We start from the raw sequence: 15,010 nt of genomic DNA on the forward strand, positions 1-15,010 counted from the left end.
GCGATCCCAGAGCATGCTTGGTGAATTCAAGGCACAGAATGTCCAGTGGACCAGAGAGTTGTCAATATGAATGAAGGTCATCCCAGTCCCTTCCCCAAGCCCAGCACTGTGTCAGGATCTGTACCAACCTGCACAGCACCATGTGCATACTGTTTTCCATCCTATTCCTGCTCCTTCTCGTTGCCTTTATGCTTTCATCTGAACTGTTATTTTTTTTTTAACCAAGGTGGGGAAATCCCTTTACATGATCTTTATTCCTCAAGTAAATTATTTTTAATTTTTCAAAACCCTACTCCCTTGATTCCAGCTAATTCATTTTGGGTCTACTGTTTGTTTGTTTGTTTTGTTTTGTTTTTTTGGGTCCGGTCGTGGGGCCTGAACTCTGGGCCTGGGTGCTGTCCCTCAGCTCTTCAGCTCAAGGCTAGTGCTCTACTACTTGAGCCACAGTGCCACTTCCGGCTTTTTTCTTTTTGCTTATGTGGTGCTGAGGAATTGAACCCAGGGCCTCATGCATGCAAGGCAAGCACTCTACCACTGAGCCACCTTCCCAGCCGGGTCTACTGTTTTTTTTAGGCAAAATATTATAGGTAACATTGAGGAGACTATAATGTAATATATCTTTAGTGTTTTACTAATAACCTAATTTTTTAAAAACCTAAAAAAAAACCCACAGTTGGGCAAATTTCCTTTTTGGTATACAGATCCTACATTTGAGACTCTGGGATTTTTGTGGGGCTGGGGGAGAATTTATTCTTTGTTATCAATAACATGAAAATCTTAAAAGCAAATTTATTTTATCATTACATGGTATTGCTATTAAAGCATAAAGTAGATGTCACCTGATGTCAAGAGCTCTGCTTTCTCTTAAGTCCAGGACTTGCTTTTCAACCTTACAAAGAAAAACTGGGAGAAATGTACTCATTTTGATATGCAAAACTAGAAAATGTGAGGTATTTGGGACAGGAGTATTATTCCCCTCTGACCTTCTTTTGTAGACATAATACTGGTTGTTCCTTATCAAAAGTTTGCACTTTGTTCATATTAAATATTGTCTAGACAGTTTTATTGTGCAGTTTTCCCCCTATCTAGTTCTTCTCTACCCTCTACCTTCCTATGCTATTATCAGGGCTCATGATCTTTGAGACCCAGTTTTAAAGTTTAAAGTATTATTTGAAATGAGTCTAATTTCTATGCCAATCCAGTAGTCGAAAGCAGGAATTTATTTCCCTAGAAACTCATGTTCCTGAGAAGTACAATGCATAAAGACAAGGAAAATATTTTACTGTGTGTTTTCAGTACCTCTAACAAAGCCTGGAGTATAATAAGGTTCAGCCACCTTAAACTCTTACTGTAGAGTAAGCATACTTATGAAATAAAGGGACATTATTAGGTATTTCATAATTGTTTGTTAAATGAACACTGACCTGAGACTCAAACTACTTAACCTCTGTTTTCCACCAAATACTCATTTTTAAGCAAGCAAGCTGCTTTCATTTTCTGGAGAACTTAAATAATTTTTCTTCCCTTTTTTTCTTGCTTCCAGAATCAACTAATAGTAACTATCAGCACTTAAGCATTTAATGTGCTGCTGAATTTGAACTACAGTGTACCTTCCTCATATTGAAAAACATTTCTGCACAAAGCTACAGTAGCAAAGATGCTTTCCATAGGCAAATTACAGATTCCCTTTTATTGCTTCCAGTCCAACAGACATATGAGCCTGGGCCTTGCCCATTAGAAAGGCTAGTGGGAAGATCACCACTCTGGAGGGGGAAGCAGAGGTTCTAAAGTTGGAAGCCAGTGTGGCTACATAATGAGTTCAAGACCAGCTTGGGCTACATAAAACAATTGTCTCAAAAAACAACAATCTGGGCATCAGTGGCTCATACCTGTAATCATAGTTGAGGATCCCAGTTTAAAGCCATCTTAGGAAAACAAATCTTCAGAGACTCCTGCCTTTAGAGGTAACCAGCAAAAAGCCAGAAGTGGAGATGTGGCTCAAGTGGTAGAACACCAGCTTGCATGAAAATGCTATGTGAGATTGGCCCAAGTATCAGCACAAAAGAAAATGAAGAAAAAATGAGAATGGCCAGTGAGAGAATCCCCTGTATACAGTGCATAGTCAGTTTTAGTCCTCCCCAATGCTGAACACGACCAGTTTGACATGGCATTTATTATGTCATCAGAGTAAAAGATCTGAAATAGGAAGGCTTAGGCTTGCCAGATGTAATTAAGGTAATTTCAATGATGACTTACTATTTTATGATACGTGTAGAAGTAGAAATGTAGAAAATAAGCTGGATTTTTTTCTTAAAACTTCAGAATTGTTGGATTTGTATATGAGTACTGTCATCCAGCTTACTTTTACAAGTTCTCCCATTTGGACATACCAGTTTTATCTCTTCTAAGAATTTTTATATGTTAATACCAGAGATGATGATAAGAATGGAATTTGACAGGAAATTCAAACAAAACAAAAAAAGGAAATTGAAAAAATGTGTCATGTAGTAAATAAATCATCTCTAACACTTCACTACCAAGTCCTATCCAGACCATGGCAATTTTATAATTCATATAAAATTGGTCAAGTTATTCTCATCAAGTTTCTAAAGATGATTTCTAAACATTATAAATATCTGAAGTGCCAATTTCCATTTTAAAATTATGTCCATTGTAAATGAGACTAGCTAACTTTGGATATTGCGACTCATAATTTTGTATTTAAGGAATTAAAAGTGAAGATTTGCAAGGCAAATAAATGTAGAAAACAATGTGTGTCTTACTAATATTTTTCCATGTATTAACTAAAGCCAGAAAGTAGAGATTTTACATTTCTTCTAGTGTGCCTTAGTAAATCTGCTTAAGAAAGTCTAGTTCTTTGTTTTTAAAGCTAAACAAGAAAAATTATATTTCCTAAGTTTCAATTCCAAGCCAACATAAAGGAAGAAAGTTTCCAAAGTAATGTGTTTGGTAGTGCCTGGAAAGAGGCAAACAGGTCAACAATAACTGTTTTTATTGTTTTGTTTTGTTGGTTGTGGGGCTTGAAGTCTGGGCCTGGGTGCTGTCCCTCAGCTCTTCAACTCAAGGCGAGCACTCTACCACTTGAGCCACAGCACCAATTCTGGTTTTCTGGTGGTTTATTGGAGGTAAGAATTTCATAGACTTTTCTGCCTGGGCTGGATTACAGACGTAAGCCACCAGCTCCTGGCCCTGTGTTTGTTGTTGTTGTTGTTTTAAAAGCTATAGAAGAGCAGACTGAGAAAATATAGGCCTTGGAGCTGGTGGCTCATACCTACAATCCTAGCTACTTGAAGGTGATTTCTGTGGATCCAAGTTCAAAGCCATCTAGGAAAGACCAATTCTCAAGTCTTGTACCTCCAGCTAACCTGCAAAACGCCAGAACTGGAGGCATGGCTCAAGTAGTAGAAGGCTGTGAGTGGAAAAAGTCAAATGAGAACACAAGGCCCTGGATTCAAGCCCCAGTACAGGCCAAAAAAAAGAGGAAAATTTAGAATTTCAATATGAAAAATTATAAAGAGATGGAAAATACAACATTGGACACTAACCCTCAAAACATTTGAACTTGGGATCATTTCTTAAAGCTAAAAGTATGAAACTGGAAGATTCCAAGGCAGGGATAAAAAAGAATTATTCAGCATAACAAGTATTGTAGCAAGTGTCTACTTGATGAAGATGCTGAGTTAGCAGCCAGCTTCTTAGAAGAGAGTAAAGAGCACACATGGAACACTGAAGATCATTTATATAAAATCATTGGTAGGTGTGCCGTACTGGTTATTCCAAGGGAAAAGTTGGGGTTTCTGTGGCTTTTTATAGGACATAGTTATGAAGACAATCACTGTTAACTGACTTGGTAGGCATTTTCCCTATTGGACTTCATTTTCCACAGATGAGAGTCAGAGAGCTGGACTCATTGTTTCCTCAGGCCCTTTCCAGCTCTAGTTTTATGGGTTATTTTATGAAAATAACCTTTGGTGCCATTTTAGTGATAGTGATTTTCGTGTCAATATGACACTTCATATATTGTAAGAACCAAGAAATTTAAGTTGTTTATATTAGGAAAAGTGGCTTGTTCATCTTTTTTTTTTCTTTCATGTCTTTCTCCCCTTTAGCATCTGCCCAGATGACAGAAACACAGAAAGGCTTGCTGTCCTCTATTTGCTAGTTCCCTTCATGGTATTGCTTAAATCAGAAACAAAGATAGAGGTAATGATCAAGCTGGCATGCTGCTCAGGAAGCCCCACCAGCATGTAAACAGTGGTTTAAGTGTGAAGAAGTATAAAGTCTCCCAGATAGATCTTAGGATTTCAGAACAACTTAATAGCAGATGTAGATCTAGATCTAAGCCTTCAAGCTACAAAGGATGTCTGGTTGTAAAGCTATTAAGATGGTCAATGAGTTATAGATCATGTCCAATGATATAAAAGACTACAGACTTTCAGAATGGAAAACAGTATCATGTTTCTGACTATTTGTAAGTTAGGACAACACTAGATGAAAGAAAGGGATTGTTCCTGCCCTCCATCTCACTATCCCTCAGTGACTTTTTAAAAAAAACTTCAAAAGCCACAAATAACTTCTCTTGCATGGTATGTTTGAGGGAGGTTCTAGTTTTTTTTTTTCTGGTTTTATTCATGTGATGGATCAATTTCAATTGGATAGAACAAGGAATTTCAGCATCTACTTGCAGTTCATACTCAGGTTCTATCCAGAACAAACCTTCACTATCTAGCCACACTGTTAGTAAAGCCTTAAGCTCAAGTGCTCTCATCTCCTGTGTGTTTTAGAATGGCAGGATCAGTGCTGGGAAAGCAAAGGTATGGCTTGTTCTCCATAACAGTCTGTTAGATTTAAAGGTTTAAAATACATCAATGAGAGAATGGGATTATATGATCTCTGACTCTGAGCATTCATTTAACTTTGTCTCTACTTGCCAACATAATCTGGAGAAAACATTTGCCATATTCAAGAGATTAATCAGAATCAATGTTTTATACAATGGGTGAAAGAGGAGCATCCTCCATTTTTATAATATCCATCGTGAGTCTGAATGTGCGTGGATGGACAAACCCCAAATCCATTGAATGATTTAGCTGATCCAAGGTTTATATTTTCCTTCATTCACCATACATCTTCATTCAGTTAACTTCATGCAGTATTTTGTTTAACTTGATGTGAAAACCAGTTTACTTTAAAAAAAAAATGTGCCTATGTAATGAAGTCTATACACTGGCTATCTTTGTAGAGGTGAAGTTTCTGTTGTAGTTGTTCTGCTGATTATTATCTGTAGTATCTTTGAGCTATGAAAAAGAACTATTAATAAAACGTTTTAAACAAAGTGTCTCTATGAAATTTTTTATGAGGACAGGTATAAGGAAGAATAAATATTTACTATTAGTCCACCACTCAGTATGGTTAATGACCATAAGCTAAGAGGCTAACAAGTGACCCACTTAAAGTATTCTAGTTAAATTTATCTTGCATATGATTTTGTCAAGTCAAGATATATTTATTGCTGGGTGCCAGTGGCTTACACCTGTAATCCTAACTACTCAGGAGGCTGAGCTCTTAGGATCAGGGTTGGAAGCTAGCTTGGGCAGGAAAGTCTGTGAAACACTTATTCCAATTAACCACCAGAAAATCACTGTGGCTCAAAGTGGTAGAGTTCTAGCCTTAAGCAAAAAAGCTGAAGGACAGCACCCAGGCTCTGAGTTTGAACCCTATGACTGACCAAAAAAAAATTATTGCATTTCTGTTTTGTGCCCAATAGCACAAGAAAAAAAATTGATTATGATTAAAACCCTTTAAGGTGTTGTTGAAGCATTCACATACAATAAATGTAATATTAGAACACGTAATTAAATTTGCATTATGATCCTGGAATAGTGTCAATTTTGTTCAATCAGTTGATGAATCCTAACTACTAATATGAACATACCAAAAAAAAATGTGGATTAGATTTAGAAAAACTTCTGTGGAAGATTTCAAATGAAAGGTTAGGTAGCCTTTATGTAAGAGCTTGAGATAGGGGTAAAATTTGGATCTACAGAAATAAGACAATTTAGGGTTGACAAGCAGTAGTAAAAATGGTAAGCTAGCCAGGTGCCAATGGCTCATACCTTTAATCTTAGCTACTCAAGAGGCTGAGATCTGAGGATCACAGTTTGAAGCCAACTGGGGCTTATCTCCAATTACCCCTCAAAAACCAGGAATGATGCTATGGCTCAAAGTGGTAGAGTGCTAGCCTTGAGCACAAAGAACTCAGGGACAGGACCCAGGACCTGAGTTCAGGACCCATGACTGACCAAAAAAAAAAAAAAGGTAAGCTACTATAGCTGAAGATCAGCCTGACCTGGGTGAAGGCTTCATGCACACCAGGGAGTAAGACTGATGATATAGCTGAGCTGTTGTAAAGCTTGCATCCAGTGTGAGACTGGACTTAATCTAGTAAAAATGCACTGAAGTCATTTGGGAATCCTGCCAATAAAGGAACCTTTCATTCCTGCCAAAGGCTATTTGGATATTCGTAACATCATTCACAGACTACACAAAATTCATTTGGGCTACAGGCAGATAATGGGAATCATAGAAGTCATGTACCAAATATTTTGTGAGCCTTATTGGCCTGACTGCCAGGAAACAACTGGAAAAGACTGTCAACAACATACTAGATTATTTTGGTCTGTGGGAGAGATGAAAGTAAGTGAAGCAAAAAATAAACAAAGCTCATGTTTTGCTTAATTTACATCAACCAGAGATATTTTATTGCAAAATACAACCTTTTTATAGAGGAGAAACTTGACAAGTGTCTCTCACAGTGTCTTTATTAAGAGATCTTGCCAGGTGTCAGTGGCTCATGCCTATAATCCTAGCTACTCAGGAGGCTGAGATCTGAGGATTGTGGTTCAAAGTCAACCCCAGGCAGGAAAGTCTATGAGACTCGTATCTCCAATTAACCACCAGAAAACTGGAAGTGGTGCTGTGGCTTTAGTCCTCTGGAAGAGGGCTTGCCTTGAGATGAAGAGCTCTGGGACAGAGTCCAGACTCACAGTTTAAGCCCCATGACCTAAGTAGAACACACAGAATTGCATACCCAAGTCCTTACAAAATTGGGGCTAGCAGATGGTATCAGGTACACAAAAAAATCAGAGCATACTATTTTCTTAAGTTGAGGATTCTGGAAAATAAGTCTACTGGTTCCCGCTATTCTTAGACCCCAAGTTTGGAGAGTTAACTGTAGGTTCCACATTGTCACAGGACTTAGCCTTGTAGCTGGTCCCATTTTTCTTGAATATCCCAGTAGTTAAGTGAGGCCAAACATCCACACCAGTGTTCTCAGGATTTAAGAAGGGGATTGAGATAGGAGAAAGTTAAGATGATGCTTAAAGTTAAGATGTCATTTATTCATTCTTTTGTGTTGTTGTTAGTCATGGGTCTTGAACTTAAGACTTGTGTGCTGTCCCTCAGCTTTTTTACTCAAGGCTTGTTAACTATCACTTTGAGCCACACCACTACTTCTGGTTTTCTGGTGGTTAATTGTATATGAGTCTCAGACTTTCCTTCCCAGGCTGGCTACGAATCATGATCCAGCGATTTTGGCCTCCTGAGGAGCTAGGATAACAGGTTGTAAGTCACACGCACCCAGCAATTCATTCATTCTTGTTCAAAAGTCCAGCTCCTAATTACCTTCCACTACCAACTTTCAATTCCTCCAAGCTAGGACAGCTTTCTCTTTCCAGGGCATAATATTACTTTGTACTTTTGTAGTATTTGTACTCTGAGGCAACCACTGGTACAAGAATTTTAGGTGTATTGTCTCATTTAATGAAAGCCTGTGAGGTCCTAATAATCCAAGGCTGAAGGTTATGACATGTTTGCCAAAAGTTAACAAAAAATAGTTACTAGTTATGGCCCAGAAACAGGAAAGAACTCACAAACATCAGACATTCCTACTGTTCATTGACTACACCCCATGGAGTTGGAGTCCTTTATTATCTTTCTCCCTTTTTGCTCTAATCTGAGCCTATGCGAACTCTATGTCCCCAAACCACTGTCTCTGACTGCCAAGGGAAAAATGAAAACACTTCTTTAATCCCGTTATTAGTGGAGAATCTGTTTGAAAGTGAACACTTAAAAAAAAAGTCACTTGAATGGTCCATCAGGTAGACTGAAGGATGTCTTTTTTTTAATGGCAATTGCTCTATGACCCCCAATTAACTTTTCAATTTCTCCCTGGAGGATACTGACAGGCTCATCACCAACCAGGATCGTAAGGCACCTGAACAATGTGTTCCGGTTTGTGGCTAGCAGAAGGAAGTCATTGAAATGAGTCACACAATTACTCACTGAGTTTTACTCACATAAATTGACTGTTTCGGACTTGACAGCATTTTTTATCTGCTTCACTGGCCCACTAAGTGGAATGACAGATCTCATGAATGGAAGTAAAGTGAGTCTCTACTTTACTTGACCTTTATTATGCAAAAAAGCTTTAGTCTCCATTCCGTCTCACACAGTCAGACTCAGTGAAAAATCTTTCCAAACAACAACAAAAACAATCTTAAACGTCTGGGAAAAAAATACACTATTTATTTACTTATTTTTATTTATTTTTATTTTTTTTTTGTCAGTCATGGGGCCTGAACTCTGAGCCTGGGTGCTGTCCCTGTGCTCTTCAGTTCAAGGCTAGCACTCTACCACTTGAGCCACAGCGCCACTTCCAGTTTTCTGGTGGTTTATTGGAGATAAGAGTCTCACGAACTTTCCTGCCTGGGCTGGCTTTAAACCGCAATCCTCAGATCTCAGCCTCCTGAGTAGCTAGGATTAAGGTGTGAACCACCGGCACCCAGTTTCACTCTCACTATTTTTAAGAGGTCTCAGAAGTGACATAAACTTTCCAAAAAGAGTTCACATCAAAATATAAATTCTTCCCCCACCTCACAACGTAGGTGTGAGAGTCAGAGAATTCAGTCACCTCTTTTCATCCCTTCCTTAGCCTACTCCCTTCTTTCCACCCCTCTCCACTCTCTTCTGTCTTCTGTCCTTCACTAACCGTGCACCAACGGACTAATCCAGAGGCAGAGCTGAGAAGGACACATCTTAAAGATCTAAAATGGCCCTCGATTATTTCTACCCACACCATCTCTTTTTACCCAAACTATTTTGTATCTCATCTACGTCCTTTAACACAAACATGTTGACACTTTTGATGTTTTATATTTAAGATACCCATTCTCATGAAAAATAAAAACAATAGTTAACAAAGAAAGTTGGCTTTCTCGGTGTATGTCAAAAATGTGCCCCAAACAATATGAATCAGAAAACAGTATAAACTCACTTCCAGCACTGCCTGGATGTTTAAAAAGGCTATTTATCTCCAGAATGCCAGACAAAAAGTTATAAATTCATAATGAAATAAGGATCCTGGGTCTAACTGGCACCATCTTGGCAATGTGGTGGATGATAGGGAATCGAGTCTAACTGGTACCTTCTTGGCTTCTTCGTGAAGTCCCACCCCCAGGTGATGGGCATGCCTAAATTCCTAGAGGCAAGGATGGGGACTTGAACAATAGATTGCTGGTCCTGCCAGAACTGCACCATGAACTCTCCAGACATCCTGAACTCCCTGTGACCCTGCCCCTTGACCATGACCCTACTTAGCCTACCCCCTCCTCTCCCTACCTGCCCCCCTCCAGCTCAGCCGCCATTTGTGCCATGCCTCAGGTCTCCTGATTCTACTCTGGTCACCATGGTGTCCTTTTTTCAGCTCTCTATTAGAGCTGACCTGGTTTGTTGAGATTGCTTTCCTGCTCTTCCTTTGCTTTAACAGTATTAAGTGTATTTGAGTGGTTCAAGTCTTTGGGACAGGAGTATACTTTCAGTTGCCAGCTTTCTAATAGACCCCCAATTCGACCTCTAAACGTGTGGCTTCTCTGTATCTCACTGGTCAAATTCCCATATAACTATAAATATATATATATATATTCTATATTCTTTCCTGAGATTTTAAAATTATAAACTTTGGATGGTTCTAGATCTTTGGATTTTTTTTTTTTTTTTTTTTTGTCGGTAGTGGGGCTTGAACTCTGGGCCTGGGTGCTGTCCCTCAGCTCTTCAGCTCAAGGCCAGCGCTCTACCACTTGAGCTACAGCGCCACTTCCGGTTTTCTGGTGGTTTATTGGAGATAGGAGTCTCACCGTCTCTCCTGCCCGGGCTGGCTTTGAACTGCGATCCTCAGATCTCAGCCTCCTGAGTAGCTAGGATTACAGGCGTGAGCCACCAGCGCCGGGCCTTTGGATGGTTTCGAATCCAAGGAAATTTCATGTGCCCTGAGATGTGTCGATACTGTCTCCGAAGTTGACCTGTCCACAATAATGAACACTGTCATCATCGGTCATCGTCATAATCATCACCCGTCAGCATCTGTTGACCTTCTATCCACTCACATATTTCCCACTACAAAAGGCATTATGAATTCCTACACTTAACCTTTTAATTTCTTGGCTAGTCCAGTGTGCTTCCCAGTACATCACCCCAAAAATAGTAGCAGTGGCAAGCACTCTGCTATATCCTTTACCTACAACTACTTTTTTTTTTCAGTTGTGGGTCTTGAACTTGGTTCCTGGGAGCTGTTGGGTAAGCTCTTTTTGCTCACTATCTTAGTACTATCTCACTTAGTACTATCTCACTTTGAGCCACAGCACAACTTCTGGTTTTCTGACGGCTAATTGGAGATAAGAGTCTTATGGACTATCCTACCTGGGCTGGCTTTGAACTGCGCTTCACAGATCTCAGACTCCTGAGTAGCTAGGATTACAGGTATGAGTCACTAGTGCCCTACTTAACTACTCTTTACTTAATTCTAACAAGTATGAAGTAGATCATATTACTGCCCAGTAAATAGTACTGAAATACAGAGAGATCGATTAATTTGCCCAGGGGTAATAAAGCTAATAGAACTCATTTGGGGCTAGAGTCCAAGCTCTTATCAGTGCTATTCTGCCACCTACAGGCTGGTTACGAGTGGTGGAGCAACTCTTTTTTTTTTTTTGTGGGTTTTAGGGCTTGAACTCAGGGCCTTGAGCCTTTTTGTGCTCGAGGCTAGTGCTCTACCACTTGAGCCACTTCCGGTTTTTGAGTGGTTATTTGGAGATAAGCATTTCATGGGACTTTTCTGCCAGGGCTAGCTTTGAACTGCCATTCTCAGATTTCAGTCTCCCTGAGTAGCTAGGATTACAGGGGTGAGCCACCAGCGCCCAGCTCAACTCCATGTTAACAATAATAACTAGTATTTTTAGACTAGTAATAATATACCTGACACTTCATAAAAATACAGTGGTCACTCAAAGACCACTCTTAAGCTTTCATGTGTGTACGATGAGGCTCGGAGGAAAGGTGAATGCGGTCCCAGCCTTCCAGAAACATCCAGTTCAGAAGATAGCTTTTTTTTTTTTTTTTTTTGTGCCAGTCCTGGGGCTTGAACGCTGGGCCTGGGCGTGGTTCCTGAGATTTTTTTCTAAAGACTAGTGCTCTACCACTTGAGCCACAGTACCAATTCTGGCTGTTTTCTAGTTTATTAGAGATAAGAGTCTCAAGGACTTTCCTTCCCCAGCTGGCTTCCAACCAGTATCCTCAGATCTCAGCATCCTGAGTAGCTAGAATTACAGGTGTGACACCAGTACCTGGCTCAGAGATCATTTTTACCATAAATGTATCATCAAGGGCATGAGGAGCACATGTGACCCCTTCATTTGAATGATAAAAAGGAGCCCTGTGTCTGTAATCTTAGCTACTCATGAAGCTGAGATCTGAGGATTGCAGTTCAAAGCCAGCCAGGAAAAGAAAATCTGTGCAACTCTTATGTCCAATTAACCACCAAAGAGCTGAAGTGAAACTGTGGCTCAAGTGGTAGTGCTAGCCTACCGCTGGGCTCAGGGACCAGATCCAGGTTCTGAGTTCAAGCCCTAGGACTAGCATGTGTGTGTGCACACACACACACACACACACTCACACACACTCACACTCAGAATTATAAAAAGGCACCAGCCTCATACCAGAATGTAGAGAATTTTGTAAGTAGATAAAAAGCTGGATTTCACCTCCACCTTTTCAGAAGAATACTTCTAAAACAGTGTGAAAACTGTACAATGTATGTCACATCCTCTGCCCTCTAGTCTGGTTGCTTAGTTGTGAGGTTGTGGAAATCCTTTGTGTATGTGTGATGCTAGACACTGAACCCAGGACTCCATGTATAATAAACAAGCACTCTAGTCCTGCAACACTGCTAGTCCTGCAAATCTGTATTTTAAAAAACAATCATGAGCTGGGCACTGGTGGCTCACGCCTGTAATCCTAGCTACTCAGGAGGCTGAGATCTGAGGATCGCAGTTCAAAGCCAGCCCGGGCAGGAGAGACCATGAGACTCCTATCTCCAATAAACCACCAGAAAACCGGAAGTGGCACTGTAGCTCAAGTGGTAGAGCGCTCGCCTTGAGCTGAAGAGCTGAGGGACAGCACCCAGGCCCAGAGTTCAAGCCCCACGACCAACCAAAAAAAAAAAAAATCATGAAACTATATGCCTAGAATTTACAAAAATACAAATTCATCTGTATGGAGATAGGTAGCAACTGAATTCCTGATTTTAATCTTAAAAGGTAGGAAAGAGAGGTATTTGTGGGAAACAATAAGCATTTGAGGCAGAGGTGAACCAAGAGAAACAATGAAGACAAGTGGTTAAAGAACCTACAAACTAGGGAAGGTGGCTCAGTGGTAGAGCGCTTGCCTTGCATGCCTGAGGCCCTGGGTTCAATTCCTCAGCACCACATAAGCAAAAAGAAAAAAGCCGGAGGTGGCACTGTGGCTCAAGTGGTAGAGTGCTAGCCTTGAGCTGAAGAGCTGAGGGACAGTGCCCAGGCCCAGAGTTCAGGCCCCATGACCAGACCCTCCCCCCCCCAAAAAAAAGAACCTACAAACTGAGCACCTCCTCAACCTTGAAACTGTAGAAAAAGGTAATACACACACACACACACACACACACACACACACACACACCAGCAGAAATGTCCTGATAAATGATAGGAGACTTTCTCACATTTACATATTCCAGCAAGGAATATCTCACATATGCTTTTAAAGTCATTTACAAGACCAGAAACGATTCATGTCTACTCCATATTATCATCATCAACAAGAACAATGAACATTTAGAAAATTGTGGGGTTTTTTTTGGGGGGGGGTGTTGGTGGTCATGGGGCTTGAACTCAGGGCCTGGGAGCTGTCCCTGAGTTTTTCACTCAAGGATAACACTCTACCACTATGAGCCACAGCACCACTTCCTAGAGAAGATTAGAGAACATAATCTGTGTGTGTGTGTGTGTGTTATTCCTGGAGATCAAACCTAGGGCTTTACATATACTAGACAAGTGCTCTACCACCCAATTACATCCCAGCCCCAAACAATCTTTGGGTTTGTTTTGTTTGTATAGTGATGGAGCTTGAACTCAGGGCCTGGGTACTATCCCTGAGCATTTCGTTCAAGGCTAGTGCTCTATCTCTTTGAGCCACAGCGCCACTTCCAGTTTTCTGGGTGTTAGTTGGAGGTTAGAGTCTCACAGACTTTCCTACCCAGGCCGGCTTTGAACCACGATCCTCAGATCTCAGCCTCCTGAGTAACTAGGATTACAGGTGTGAGCCACCAGCGCCCGCTCCCAAATAATCTTACTTATTAAATATAGTGATTCTTGCCCTCAAAATGAATTGGACCCAGGAAAATAATGTCTAATTATCTGCCAGTATATAGTGCTGAGATATAGATGTTAGAAATTATGGGAGAAAACCAAATGATCAATTACAATCAAGGGAAAGATTTAGAGGATGGGTGTATTTTGAGCCAGGTCTTGAAGGAAAAGCACTTCAAAAGACATTGTTTGCTCTATAGTCTTCATTAGAAGATACTGCCTTTCTTTTATATCAGGTATCTCCCAGCTCAAAGAAAAGGGATAAGATCAATATCCTCTTTGTTTCTTGTTCAGATACAGAACATATTCCCCTTCCTCTTCAAAAGTTTAGATCCTTTGAATTTATGCTATCAGACTCTATAGTCTTTAACATTGCTACCCTATTCACATTCATTTTGGCTCCCTATTTTATTCATCCCAATTCTCATCCTCATTCTCAATGTACAATTAAACTAATAATGTGGACAGTTATCTCCTTGGCTTCCTCAACTCTGGTGATATTTTCCTGCATCTCATTTCAGCTGCCAGTGTTATGATTACATAATTTTATCTTCCTTCCTTCCCCCCTCTCAATTTATTGCTCCTCCTCCCCCCCCCCTGCTTTTCTTTTGCCAGTCAGGCCTGGGGCTTGAACTCAGGGCCTGAGAACTGTTCCTGAGCTCCTTTTGCTCAAGACTAGCACTCTACCACTTGAGCCACAGTGCCACTTCTGGCTCTTTCCGTTTATGTGGTGCTGAGGAATTGCACCTAGGGCTTCATGCCTGCTAGGCCAGCATTCTACCACGAAGCCACATTCCCAGTCCCTCTTGCCTTTCTTTCTGACATGGTTTTGCTATGTAGCCCAAGGTGACCTTACACTCGCCATCTCCTACTTTCACACCTTCTAAGCTGGGATTACAGTCATCCTTCGCTATATCATGGTTCACTTATTGTGGCTTCACTGTATCGTGGTTTTTTGTTGTTTTTTTTTAATACATAAATAGTCATCCCTCACCTAGGATGGGAGTTACGTTCCAGAGACCCCTGCTATAGGTGGAAATCTGCAAAGTAGCAATAAGTGAACTGCTAGAGCAGGGGACGACGATATAATGTTGTTACTTCATGGATTTTCACCTGTCATGTGGGGGGAAGGGTGTCTCTGGACACTATTTCTCCTGCAATGGGTGAGGGATCTCTGTTAGACATGTATCACCACACCTGGCACGGTTACAGTCCTTGATCTATGGACCCTACTTTTTTAGTACTGTCCTTGCCTT

This window comes from Dipodomys ordii, unplaced genomic scaffold (genome assembly GCF_000151885.1).
Source record: "Dipodomys ordii isolate 6190 unplaced genomic scaffold, Dord_2.0 Scaffold2, whole genome shotgun sequence".
Lineage (NCBI taxonomy): Eukaryota > Metazoa > Chordata > Mammalia > Rodentia > Heteromyidae > Dipodomys > Dipodomys ordii.